The sequence below is a fragment of the Sciurus carolinensis genome, chromosome 7, assembly GCF_902686445.1.
Source record: "Sciurus carolinensis chromosome 7, mSciCar1.2, whole genome shotgun sequence".
NCBI classification, from domain to species: domain Eukaryota; kingdom Metazoa; phylum Chordata; class Mammalia; order Rodentia; family Sciuridae; genus Sciurus; species Sciurus carolinensis.
Genome location: NC_062219.1, coordinates 65,748,174 through 65,761,017, shown reverse-complemented (window position 1 = coordinate 65,761,017; position 12,844 = coordinate 65,748,174). Strand labels below are relative to the sequence as shown.

The following is a 12,844-nucleotide window of genomic DNA, read 5'->3' as shown; positions in this document are numbered from 1 at the left end:
TTTCAACGTCTAATTAGCTATAACCAAATACCCTTACTTATTCCTCAGGTTCAGGGCTTCTGGCCACTTTTTGGAGGAAGGTGAATAGGGTTGATCCACCTGTTTCTTAAAGTTATCTTGAATTTGTTCTCAATAGCGACGTATAATCCCAAGGAGGGCCACTTTAGGGCCTCTGAATAGAGGGAACTTGAACTTTACAAGTTCCCTAGGTCAGGGGAAAGGGAAAGCACAGAACTAGAACTCTGTAGCAGAGCAAGTTGGGGTCATGGCTTTTTGTCGGCACAGGTTGCTGCCAAGTCCTGGAAAAGGAGTCTGGGGGAAGTAGGCTCGGTTCTATGTAATCGTCGCAGCAGGGGCCACAGCTGTGGCTGCAGGGTGTGCATGTGACCCGCCGGCCAGCGGCGCAGGTGCCTGAGAGCGAAAAGGGGGGCGGCACAGAAAAGGGGGACTTCCGGGGAGAGCGGGCGTGCGCGCTGGCTCGCCGGCGGCAGGGAGGAGGCAGAGAGGGGAGGGGAGCGTGCGCGCTGGCTTTCCAGCAGAGGGGGACGTGGGAGTGGGGTGTTGCGCGCGGGCTCGCCGGGGGCGGGAGGGGGCGGAGCCGCTTTGACTTCTAAACCCGCCCGGAGGCTGCCAAGGTGCGTCTTCTGCCTGACGTGCCGCTTAGGGTAGCAAACCGGACGTGCCACTTACAGTGCTGGCTGGTGCTTTTTATTTTTTTTATTTACTAGGGAACACTGTTTCTCCGCGGGAGAGCCCGGGAGCGCGCGCAGGAGGCGCGCGCTCGTGTACACACACACACACACACACACACACACACACACACACACACACGCTGGCGCGCTCGTCTTCACAGCCGCAGCCCCAAACCCGCAGAGAGAAGCTACTGCATTTTCTCTTAACCCCAGGATCGTGGGGCGAAGCAGAGCCATTGTGCATCAGGGAGAACCTGGTGCCTGCGCTGCCGCCTCGGGTACAAAACCAAGCAGACCGCTCACCCCATCGGGTAAGGCAATCTCCTGTTCGGGAAGTAACCTGTTCGGGGTTGGTGCCTGCAGACCCGAGGGAGAGGGTGGGAAGCTGCTGTTGTGCCAGAGGGGGCGAGACCTGGAGTTGAAATTTCAGGGGCATACAGCCTGAACCAGCGTCGTCTAGCGGAGCAATTACTACTCCGGTTACTTATTCTACCAAGCCTGGAGTTGCTCCCCCTTTCTCTCCTTCCCCCCAGCCCAATATGCACTGTGTTCTTTGGTTGCTAGGGAGACTCGTTTAAACATTAGCTTTGGGACATCTATTGAAAAGAACTGGTTTCTTAAATGATGATCTTATTTGTTTTGATTTTTAAAATAAAATATACACTGGGAACCTTGTGGCAATTTGACATTCGTTAATTTGTATTCAGGCGACGGTTTCATTCAACTTCAAGAAAAGCTGTAATTGCGCTATGCGATATGCTTTATAAAGGATTCTTCAGATGAATTTTCAACGGATTGTGTTTTGAATAATGAATTAGTTCCATTTTGGTGATAAAAAGAATGCTGATTCCAATTTAAACCTATTCTTTCCTTCTATTTCCAGTTCTGTATTGCAGTTCACTTAGGCGTGATTATTTTAACAATTAAAAACAGATGATTTTATTTTGGTTCCTCACATCAGGATGATCTGTTGTAAATTGACCAGAAGGGGAATACATATTTGTGAATCCCTAAGATAACAATATAGCATTTATGAAATGCAGCTTTGCTAACATTTTAGTATCCACACTGCATCACTATTTAAGGCAGTTTTCTGCACCTCTGCCCATTTCTGAGAAGGTTCTGTTTTCTTTCAAACCTCTTGTTGATTTGGGGAGGGGAATATTTCTGTATCTATATATGTTGATAGATATAAAATGTAAGCCATGGCTTAAAACTCCAGAGTCTAATTAGAACTCATATTAAAATGTAGATTTTTATTTTTTGTTTCTGAATCCTTTTCCAAAACACTGATGAGGCCCACAAAAGAGATTAGGGCTCTTATTTCACAGGAGCCCCTTAATACCTGGGCCACCAGATTTGTTTTGAGGCCTCAGGTGCCTCGTGGATGAACTTGCAACACAGCACTTAAAGGCATGAGCAATCCACTAATTACACTTTGCACTAATTTCATACTTTCATCACAAGAGGAATGATTTAGTAAAGATTCACTGTTATCCAGTAATTCATTTTGTTTTCCTTTGATATTAGTTCATCTTTTCTACCACTTGTTAAATAAGGCAAGGAAAATATATCAAATTCCTTAATTTAGATTTTAAACTGTGTCATACATGGTATAATGATAAGAGGAACAAAGAAGACAAATAATAACTGAAGTAGGTAAAGGGGATTTATGCAGCTCACAGGATACTGAGAGATGAAAAATGATGACGAACATTTTACATTATAGTTTACAAAGCACTTTTCATTCATATTCATTTCTTATTTAATCCTCATAATAACAATGAGGTCAAAGGATTACCTTCAGTGTAAAACTGAGACACCCAAGATTCAAACCTTGTGGAGGTGACAGAGCTAGTCAATGGGGGAAGCCCTTTCTGGATCCCGGCTCTTTGCCTTAAAAAAAAAAAAAAAAAAAAAAAATGTTGTGCTTACATTTAGAATGTGTGTAGGAGTCTGACAGGTGAGATAAAGGAGTGGAACAGCCTGGTGGGAGATACATGGGAGAGCCAGTGTGGATTTTGGCCTTTGCAACAGGCAAGGCACCAGAAAGGGCAGCTCTTCTCTACTGGAGCTGATTGTTGCTGCCTGTTCTTTAAAACGTACCAAAATTTCAAGGAAAACAGAAGATTCTGAATTTCTTTATGTGGGGCTCCTGGAACCAGTTCCCTGAGGGTATCCAAGAATGACTACGCTTTTCATTGTAAAAGAATTTTACAATGTAGACTTACAAAAACTGTAAGGACCACTTTAAAAACGTGTCTGGGCCACATGTGGCCTATGGCCTGCCAGTTTGCAGTCTGTGACTACTGAGGTCTCATCAAATTCTAAGCTGTTATTTGTTAATAAAATCCTGATGTGAATCAATTATAAGAATGATCAGGATTATTCTCATTTCATTATTAAAGTCTAATAAATATTCTACATCTGTTCTTTAATAAACAGGTCCAAGTTTGTTTCTGAGGTTTCCTAGGTCTGTCTCTTGTGCCTTAGGAAAAACAAAAGAGTGTGAGATGCTCCAAAATAGGAATTTTTGAATCTGATGAAACAAATCATTCGCAGTTTAACACTCTTATGTTCCTGGCTTATTTTTTTCTTGGCATAGGGATAAGAAATATAGAAAAAGTCAGCTGAGTGCAGTTGCCCCCCTATAAAAATATTTGGAAAAAAGCATCTGTACTGAATATGTACAGATTTTTTCTTGCCATTATTTCCCACACGATAAAATTTAACAACTATTTACATAGCATTGGCAGCACATTAAGATATTAAGTATCGTAAGTTATATAAAAATATTTAAAGTATATAGGAGGATGTATATATACTATACTATATACTATACTATATACAAATACTGCCCATTTTACCTAAAAGGGATTTAAGCTGGGTGTGGTGGCACACACATGTAATCCCAGCAGCTTTGGAGGCTGAGGCAGGGGAATTTCAAGTTTGAGGTCAGCCTCAGCAACTTAGTGAGGCCCTAAGCAATTTAGTGAGATCCTGTCTTAAAATAAAAAATAAAAAAGGCTGGGTATGTAGCTCAGTGGTTAAGCACCCCTGGGTTCAATCTCTGGTATCAAAAAAAAAAAAAAATACTTGCAAACTTTGGTATCTGTGGGAATCCTACTACCACTCTTCCAGAGGGTACCAAGAAAATATTATACTTTCATTGTAAGAAGAGGTAGAACAAAAAGGAGCAAAAAGGAGCATCCTGAGCTCTTCAATGAATATTTCCTCTTAAGGAGTTAAGTAATTAGTTAAACCCACCACAGTATTGCAAGGTGCCAAAGTCAAAGGAACAAAAACCTGTGGAACTCAAAGAGACGTTAAATTCCAGCATCTTGGCATAGTAAATGCTGTTTGCTTCTTAAAAGCATCTTGTAATGAAACAAATTCCTTTTGAGAAGTTGTTTTTCATATTTTCACTAAAGTTATAGTGATGTCAGTGGACTTTTCTAAAGTAGATGGTTGGAAAGGAGTGCTGTTTATGTTGTTCTTTTGCTTATTCAGAGAGATGTGGTTAAAAAGGGGGAAATGATGAGAACAGCAGCTTCTAATGGTTCTCCTAAAATCTCCCTCTGGGAGGATGCTTTAATAGTAAATAACAGGATTTTGATTTTTTATTTCATTTCAGTGTGCACCTCTAGTAAAGAGCTAGGCAGGTGTTAGTAAATATTGTTATAACAAAGTCAAGACTGAGTGCTGCAGAGATAACCATCCCTGCCCCTCCAGGATTCAGAGTAAACAAACCTCCTGGAAGCATCCTTTTTGAGCCCCCTCTATGTCTAAGGCATTTTACATCAATTTCCAGTCAAATTTACAATGTCCTTATAAAGCGAGCCTCTTATAAAGAATTCAGGATTATGTGAAGTTAAACTAGGCCAATGAGAGAAAACTTAAACTCTCAACTTTTCACTTCACTCTCCCTTTCTGTCTGTTACCTAATGGAGGGTATAAATATGTACATAATTGTGACTTTGTACACATAGCTGAGGCAGTTATGTGTTAAATGCTACAGTAGGAATATAAGATTGCATTGAAGCATAGACACAGCAAAAATAAGAAATGTCCTGTTTGTGGAGATCAGTTAAGTCTCTATGTAGCAGGGGGATTGATGACTGGATCTGATTATATTAAATGAAGATCCCTTTCATCCATTAAAGTTGGGAGGCTCTGCCAGACAGTCAAGTTGGACATGTGAGTTGAGAGGATAATGCTGGTGATATCTGATATTGATGAGCTAATTAGCTGAAGTTATACAGGAAAGCATGAGAATGTGGTCTTTAGGATTGCATACGCAAGAAGGTAGAACTGGGGATGGGTGTCAGGGGATACAGAAAGACAAACTCATTAAAGAGATGAGAGATATTGTAACATAAAGGAGAATCTAGAGAATGGAGTACCGATTCTTCTAAACATTCTGATGCTAAGGGCAAGGGACTTGTCAGGTATTATGTCCTACATAGACCTGGTCCACAAAAATACCCATTAGCTACTGTGGTGTGTCTGGATTTTTAATATCCAAAGGCTGACACATGATTTCCTTTCATGATATCATTTTTTCCTATGGTGAAAGTGTACATATGTGTATTCAATTGAAGTGAACAAATACATGAATTTTTCAGATATGGGAAAAATTGGGGCAAATTAGATGATAAAAGATGTCAATGTTTTCTTCTAAGCGAGCTATAATTTTGGAGGCTAGGGAGATGCTTGCAGGTAAAGATTTTAATGTTATACTATAAAGTCATACCTCGTATCTGTGCGACAACTAAAGAGAAATGTGAGGGCTTGGGGTTGTGGCTTAGTGGTGGAGTGCTTGCCTGGCAAGTGTGGGGCACTGGGTTTGATTCTTTGCACCACATATAAATAAAATAAAGGTCCATTGACAACTGGTCCATAAGCAAATATTTAAAAATAACTTAAATGCTTTTATAAAAGAAGAGAGAAATATGAACTGTGTGTTAGCCACTTGAAAAGTCATACTCAAGCACAAAGGGAAACCTTTGGTGAAGGTAGATATTTGCTCTTGATCTTTGTTGGGTCAACATTTTTACCTGAATGGAGATAAGAGATACTAAGTGATAAGCAAGTGGGAGTTAGACTGATTCAAGTGGTAGATCTGCAATGACTGGGTGAGAGAGCTGCCTCTTAGTATGACTGCACAGAGTAACAGGATTAAATAAAAGAAAAAAATGTTAGAGTCTAGCTCTAGGGACATGAGGCATGACAGGAATTCACTTTAAAGTAGAAGGGATTGTAATTCCCATCAAGTACAATATAAGCCAATAGGATGATGTGCCTTTCACAGACATATTTGATAAGTAATGGAAAATATGAATGAATGATGAGAGAGACCATGTTTCTTATTAAACTGGGCTTTCTGGTGAGAGTGGAGATAGATACACTTGGCTGTGTTTCTGTCTCTCCCAGTTCTCATTATTGAAGAATTTATTGCAGTTTGCAGAGTTAATCTTCAGGTTTACCCTTGAACATCTTACTTTCCTTTTTACTTGGAATTAGTAGATGGAAGTAATTTTGTTTACCTTTTTCCCATTCATGGCATTTCTAATCTGATCCTTTATTCTCTGAATCTTCTTACCAAGATCTTCACTTGAGAGGAACTGAGCAAGAGGAAGGGCTCAAATTTCTTTGTATTTCGTTTGTTCTTACCCTATTTCATATGCACATTGCAACGCATTGATGCATATAATTAAACTTGATTTAGACATATGGTACTATAAATTTGGGTAAAATTTTTTTAAAGAATTATATATTAAAAAATAACAGTTTTGCAAACTCGATTTGGAATCAGATTAGTTCCGCATATGGCATAAAGCATTGAAAGCTGTGAATTTGTCTAAAATAGCTTTTTACTTTGCAGGGCTGAAAGCACCGACCTGATAAGATGATTTTTAAATGGAGAAGGAAAATCTTTGGCAGTTTTCATGGACTCTTGACAACATTCTCCTACATATTTATTTGAGGCATAATATATTCTATTTCCATGCCAGATGAGCCAGTTCCAGTTACTTAGAAGCAGGGCTACTCCCCCTTCCCCACCCTGACATACAACCAGTTTGGCATACAGGATATTGATGGGATAAGTAGTCCCATCCTGGCTGATTGCTTCAGTGGGAACACATTTGATGTTAATGGCACAGACAATAAGAGCCGTGGAGGAGGCATCTTGCAATTTTTTATGACACAAAATCTGATACCTCATTTTAAATCATTACTTAGAAGCCTTATTATTTGTGATTTTTAGTTCTATAATTCAAAGTGCAAGGTAGCATGGCACAACTAGAACATGAGCCTTGCAGCCTGGATTTGAATAAGAAATCAGATACTTTTTGGCTCTGTGATTCACAGTTCAGTGATATATCCCTTATAGATCACAATTTCCTCAAATTATAAATGAAGATTCTATTACTTAGATTATAGGGTGTCTTAGTCTGTTTTCTGTTGCTATAAATGAACACAGCAGAGTGTGAAATTTATAGCGATTTACTTAGCTCATGGTTCTTGAAGCTAGGAAGTCCAAGAATGTGGTGCTGACATCCAGTGAGGCTCTTCTTGCTGCATCCTGATATGACCAAGTTTATGAGTTTAATTTGCTCTTCCTCTTCTTATAAAACTGCTAATTCAATCACGGAGGTCTCATCTAATCCTAATTATCTTCCAAAGGCCCCACATCCAAGTACTATTAATATATGACTTTGGGAATTAAGTTCCCAATATACCACTTCTGGGGGACACACCCAATCCATGGCATAGAGCAATTCCAAGATTATGAGATATGCATAGAAACATCTAGCATAATGCTTGATGCATAATAAAAACTCTGTACCTATTAATTCCTTCCCTTTGCCATTTCTTTCCCCCCTACCTTTCCATTTCTCAAATAATGGTGGAATCCACTTAAATTTCATGCACCATATAAAATATCTTATTCTGGGCAGTGCTAGTCTCAGAGAAGCTAGCCCCTTTGTGCCACAGAACTTTGGATGACATAGTGTGCTGCTTGAGTGGACTCTCCCAGGGAAAGGGATGCATATCTTGGGGTTAATGGTGTCTCTCCTCTCTAATAAGTCACTTCTCCCTCTTTTCTGCAGCTGTTGGAGCTCTGGCCTCGGCACAGGGAAAATGAGGGGGGATCAGTTTCCTTCTGCCTAGGTAGCTTTCAGCGCTCTATCATAGGATCACTGCAGAGGTCCCCATCTGTAAAAAGCTCAGAACTACACCTTGTATCCTCTGTGGAATGAATAACAGCAGCACCAAGCACCTGGCGGGTATAGATCTCCTAGCCTTTTCTGCAAGGTCAATTTCTAATTGCCTACATCTTTCTAGACAACTTGGGGTTTCCCTTCATGCTGAATTATGTAAATTTTGTGAAAAGGTCAAAAGCTCACCAGGCTCAAGAAAAACCTCCTCATATTCTCTTTCAAGTCAGATAGGATTATTTACTTCCCAAAGAGAATACTTTCTAGCTAAATCCATTTTTTACCTTTGCATCACTACCTCCCCATTCTTCTCCCACCCCCTACCCAGCAACTTCTCATCCTTGAGAATGACAGAGTAATTTGTCACATTTTAAATACCATTTGGTTTTCTGGTGACCTAGGAGTGCAAAATGGTTAGTGTGTCTTGATTTATAACTTCCATAAGGGTAACCCAGATGACAGTGGGAACTGCCCACCAGATTGGTGACTTTTACAATGGTGATAACAAAAAACACTTGTAGGAAGTTAGTCTGAGCTGTAAATTTTAGAAACCCATAGATCAAGATAAGTTCTATTTTCATCATAAAATAGACCACAGAGCACATCCCTAAAGAAAAAGAAAAAATATTTCTTGTGCTAAATGTGCTCTTCTTATGCCTGTTATATGTATTTGCATGCATTTATTTATTTTGGTATTTATAAAGTATGTTGCAATTTCATAATTTATATGTGTTTTTGGTAGTTGTTAAGTACTATATTGTTTGTATACCAAAAAATAAGAAAAGCATAGGAAATTGCTAATGTTAAGAATGATAACCAAGGGCCCTATGTTCTCTCCGATATGTGCAAGCTAACCCGCAACAGAGAATGGAGGGAGGGGAAGAATACAAGTGGGGAAGGGAGGTGAGGAGGAGAATAGGAAGGACAGTAGAATTAATCAGTCTAAACTTTCTTAGCCTTGCATTTGAAAACATGACCAGGGTAACTCCTGGTACAACCACAAGAATAGGATTCTAATTAGAATAAATTATACTCCATGTATATGTATAATATGCCAAAATAATTCTACTATCATGTATATGTAAAAAGAACAAATTTAAAAAAAAAGAATGATGATTTGTCAAAGACTGAAAATCTTTTACTGGTTTCTTTATGACTCCAGAAAAAAAATATGGTAAAAAAATTGTGAACTGGTATTGATTATAGTGAGGTATAAATTCTGGTATGAAAAATATGATTCCTGAGATGACATCTTTGCTAGGTCTTGTGCCTACATTGCCTTCACAGGCCAGCAAAGTTACAAAATCCTATCACTAAGGAAAAAAGCCTACTCCAAATGTGAAGACACTGGGTTTATTCACAGTCACTTCCCAAGTGACAGCTATGGTTATTATTTTGGAAGATTAGGCTCATAATTGAGGTAGATATCTGACTGGAAGAGATTTATTTTGATAGTCTCTCTTTGACTTGCTTCCTCATTTACTCTATTTGACATTCCCTGAAAGGAGACTTAAAAAAAAAATGCTATTCTTGTGATAGGCAGTGGTGTAGAGATTATCAAATAACCCTTTGGCTGAAAAAAGATTCAGTAGTCTTTTCCAGACTGATGTCCTTGAGCTGATATGGTTGATTGGTTGTTTGTTTGTTTCGGGAATTCAAAACTTGAAGAATTATGGAATCAAGGTTATGGTTTTTTTTTCTTTTTCTTTTTGGGTCCTGGGAATTGAACCCAACCCAGGGGCACTTAACCACTGAGTCACATCCCCAGCCCTTGGTATTTTTTTACTTTGAGACAGGGTTTTTTCTGAGTTGCTTAGGACCTCATGAAGTTGCTGAGGCTGGCTTTGAACTTGCAATCTTCCTGCTTCAACCTCCTGAACTGCTGGGAGGTTTGCTTATTTATCTATCTATTTATTTATTTTTGAGAACTTTAATTACCTATAGTCTGATTTAATTAGAGAACAGCTTATCTTCTTAAACTTTGGGTTAAAACCATTTATAATTTCTTGGAAGTATTTAATATTATGTTGTTTACTAATTAATGAAATGTAATTTAAAAAACTAAGGCACAGTGCTTAGGTCTTTCTGCACAGCATTTAACATGGTTTTTTACTGAAATTTTAATTTATTAATCTTAGTGCCATCTATAGAGTTTGATGATAAATTTCCCTTCTCTGACCTTACAATCTTCACAAAGTTTTCAGTTTTTATTTCTGTTTTATGTCATCCTATGAATATTGATTAGCAGAAGTCTTCAGTGAATTTCTTGTTTTAGCAGAGGTTTCCTAAGGGCAGTGCCAGAATTAAAAAGGCCTTTTCTTGCATTCTGGTTTTTATTCTGGTGCTGGACATTAAACCCAGGGCCTCATATATTCTAAGCAAACATTCTGCCACTGAGCTACACCTGCCAAAAGGCCCTTTCTTAAGGCTGCTTCTACCTATGGTTGCTTGATTTGCAGAGCAGTACTGACAATCTCTCACTGGTAGTGTTTCAGTGGAGTAAGGAGAAGGTAGGGATGGGTGCGATGAGGTGGATGGGAGGTTAGATTCCTTGAGGGTCCACTTTGCTGGGAGACTTGCAGTGAACTCTGTGCCTCTGTAAACCAGAATAATATGAAGAGTTTTAATTTTCTTACACCATTTTGTTTATGAATAAAATTACATATATTTAAAAAGCTCTGTTACTACTACTGATTGCCCATTCTAGCACCTTGCTTTAAAGCATCATATATTTACCAGCGTTCTACAAATAAGTCCATAAAGTTATAACCAGGCTGATACTCAGAATACCTGTAATTGTTTTAAAAATGAAGATTCCTGAATTCTTTGTACTTGCTGTGTTAGGATCTGCATTTGTACTGAGCCATTCACGTATTAAAAAACCCTTCTCAAGTCATTCTGACAATTGGTCTAACCTAGGAGCTTCTATCTAGAGTACAGTGACATGCCCACTCTGCTTCTCGTTCCCACCTCCCAAGAACCAGCCATGTCACCTAGACTTGGTCCTCAGCTTTCTGTCATTCACATTTAACAACAAATAGCTAATTAAGTCCATTGATGTCATTTAAGTCCCCGGATACTCAGTGGGCATTTAAACAATACAGTCAGTTTTCTGCTAACCATGAGCCCTGTCTGGATAAGAGTATGATGTGTGATTAATATCTTCATTGCTGAAATAGAAGTTACGATTTTGCAGTCAAGTGTGTGTACCACTAAGCAGGTGGATTGCTGCAGAGGACATCTTTGTAAATGTTATGATATTGTCTGTATGGCAGATTGGTTTTTTTTTAAATGTGCATTTCTGCATGAGATAAAACTAGATGCTTTTATCTTATACCATTCTAGATTTAGAACATTAATAGTGATTATATGGCATTATATAAGCCAGTTGGAGAATATTACTTCTACTGTGGATGAAATCTTATGAGTCATTAATGAACAGGTTGGTAGTGGATTGATGCAGGATAGTATAGATATTTATGGAAGGATTTTGGGAACAGAGAAGCTATGTTTTCAAATTGTGGTTTATTCTTTATTTGGGGGAAAGTTTAAAATGTGCTTTTCAATAGGCATTTTTAAGAGATATATAATTTTTAAGCATTGGAATACAGTTAGGAAAAAGAACCCTTGCTGTTAGATCACTCATGAGTTTCAGACAGTCTCAGAAATGATCAAGGTTATGATGGAGAGATGTTGCTTGATGATAGTCCTGAGAGAAGTCATTGCCTGGTATGTAGGTACCTGAGAGAAGGGCAATATCATGCTTATCTGCCCGTGGTAATTCAGTCATTATTGTGACTACTGCAGTCACTTCTGTGACATTGAGTTAGGTGCAACCAGTTTAATTCCTATAGCAGGAATTTTTTAATACTTAGAAACACTTTTGAGTTGAAGGAAGAAAATAGTTTTATCTGAAGAAAGACTGTTTCAGAATTGAAATTGTTTTACTGAGTTACCATTTACTCTGCAGGAAATCAGATGAAGTTCCACATATGGAACTTTGCCCAATTGGAGTTGGGTCAGATTCTGGCTTTTTATGTCAAAGACAGTAGAGAGAGGGAGGAGGGAGGCGTGGGGACAGAGAGGATGGGAAAAGGGAAAGGGGTAGTGGAGATAAGGGGAGAGAGAGAGAAAAAGAGAAAAGAAGTGGATACCCAGAGGGAACACTAACTGAACCTGCATTTGCAGTCAGCTGATTTGGAGACTGCAGCCCCATTCGGTGGTTAGCTCTTGACCATTCTGCCAACATCATCTTTTTGACCATCTGTGCCACAGGATAGGAGATAGTGGCCTCAGGCACAGCTGCTGAGCTTAACCTGTATTTCTTTTTTTTTTTTTTTTTTTGGGTGCTGGGGATCAAACCCAGGGCCTTGTGCTTACAAGGCAAGCACTCTACCGACTGAGCTATCTCCCCAGCCCCTTAACCTGTATTTCTAACTTGTGTGATAATCGTAGTGAACATATAGAGAAGTTTGGTGGACAAATATGCAGAACAAATAGGAGAAAACCCAACACATATACCTAAACTTAGAAGTGAGAGCAAGGAGAATCTGTATTTTACATCAAAAAACAATAATAGGTACTATTTAAATCTATAAGCAAGTAGGTAACCTTTTCTACCTTCAGAGTAGTTTTCTCCTGAGGAGAAATAAATCTCAAGAGGGAATGACCCAAATTCAAATTTGGGTATTTCTTTATGATGCTTTGTGAATTTCCCTCTATCATATAAAGTGAATTTGATTACTACATCCCGACATTTACTGGCCTTTGCCCAGCTTCTCTGGTCTCTCTGAGCCCAGGGCTGTGACTGCCATTTGGCGCTGTTGAAGCCAGATCTTCCCAGGAAGTTTAAGTCTAATGTCATTAGAAATATAGTTAAGAAGTTAGGAGAAAATAAGCTACTCCGCAGAGTCCTGTTACTAAGAATAA

General features: G+C 39.0%; 1 protein-coding gene across 4 annotated transcripts in view; it reads left to right on the top strand.

Moving 5' to 3' along the window:
• The first annotated feature begins 641 nt into the window (after positions 1-641).
• Klhl32 (kelch like family member 32) overlaps positions 642-12,844 on the top strand; it is a 196,769-nt gene continuing 184,566 nt past the window's right edge. The window contains exon 1 of one of the 4 annotated variants that reach the window (XM_047557880.1): positions 642-1,003. The gene's annotated coding sequence lies outside the window, so the exon portion shown is untranslated. The remainder of the gene's footprint in view (positions 1,004-12,844) is intronic. The other 3 variants (XM_047557881.1, XM_047557877.1, XM_047557875.1) reach the window with 3 other exon arrangements.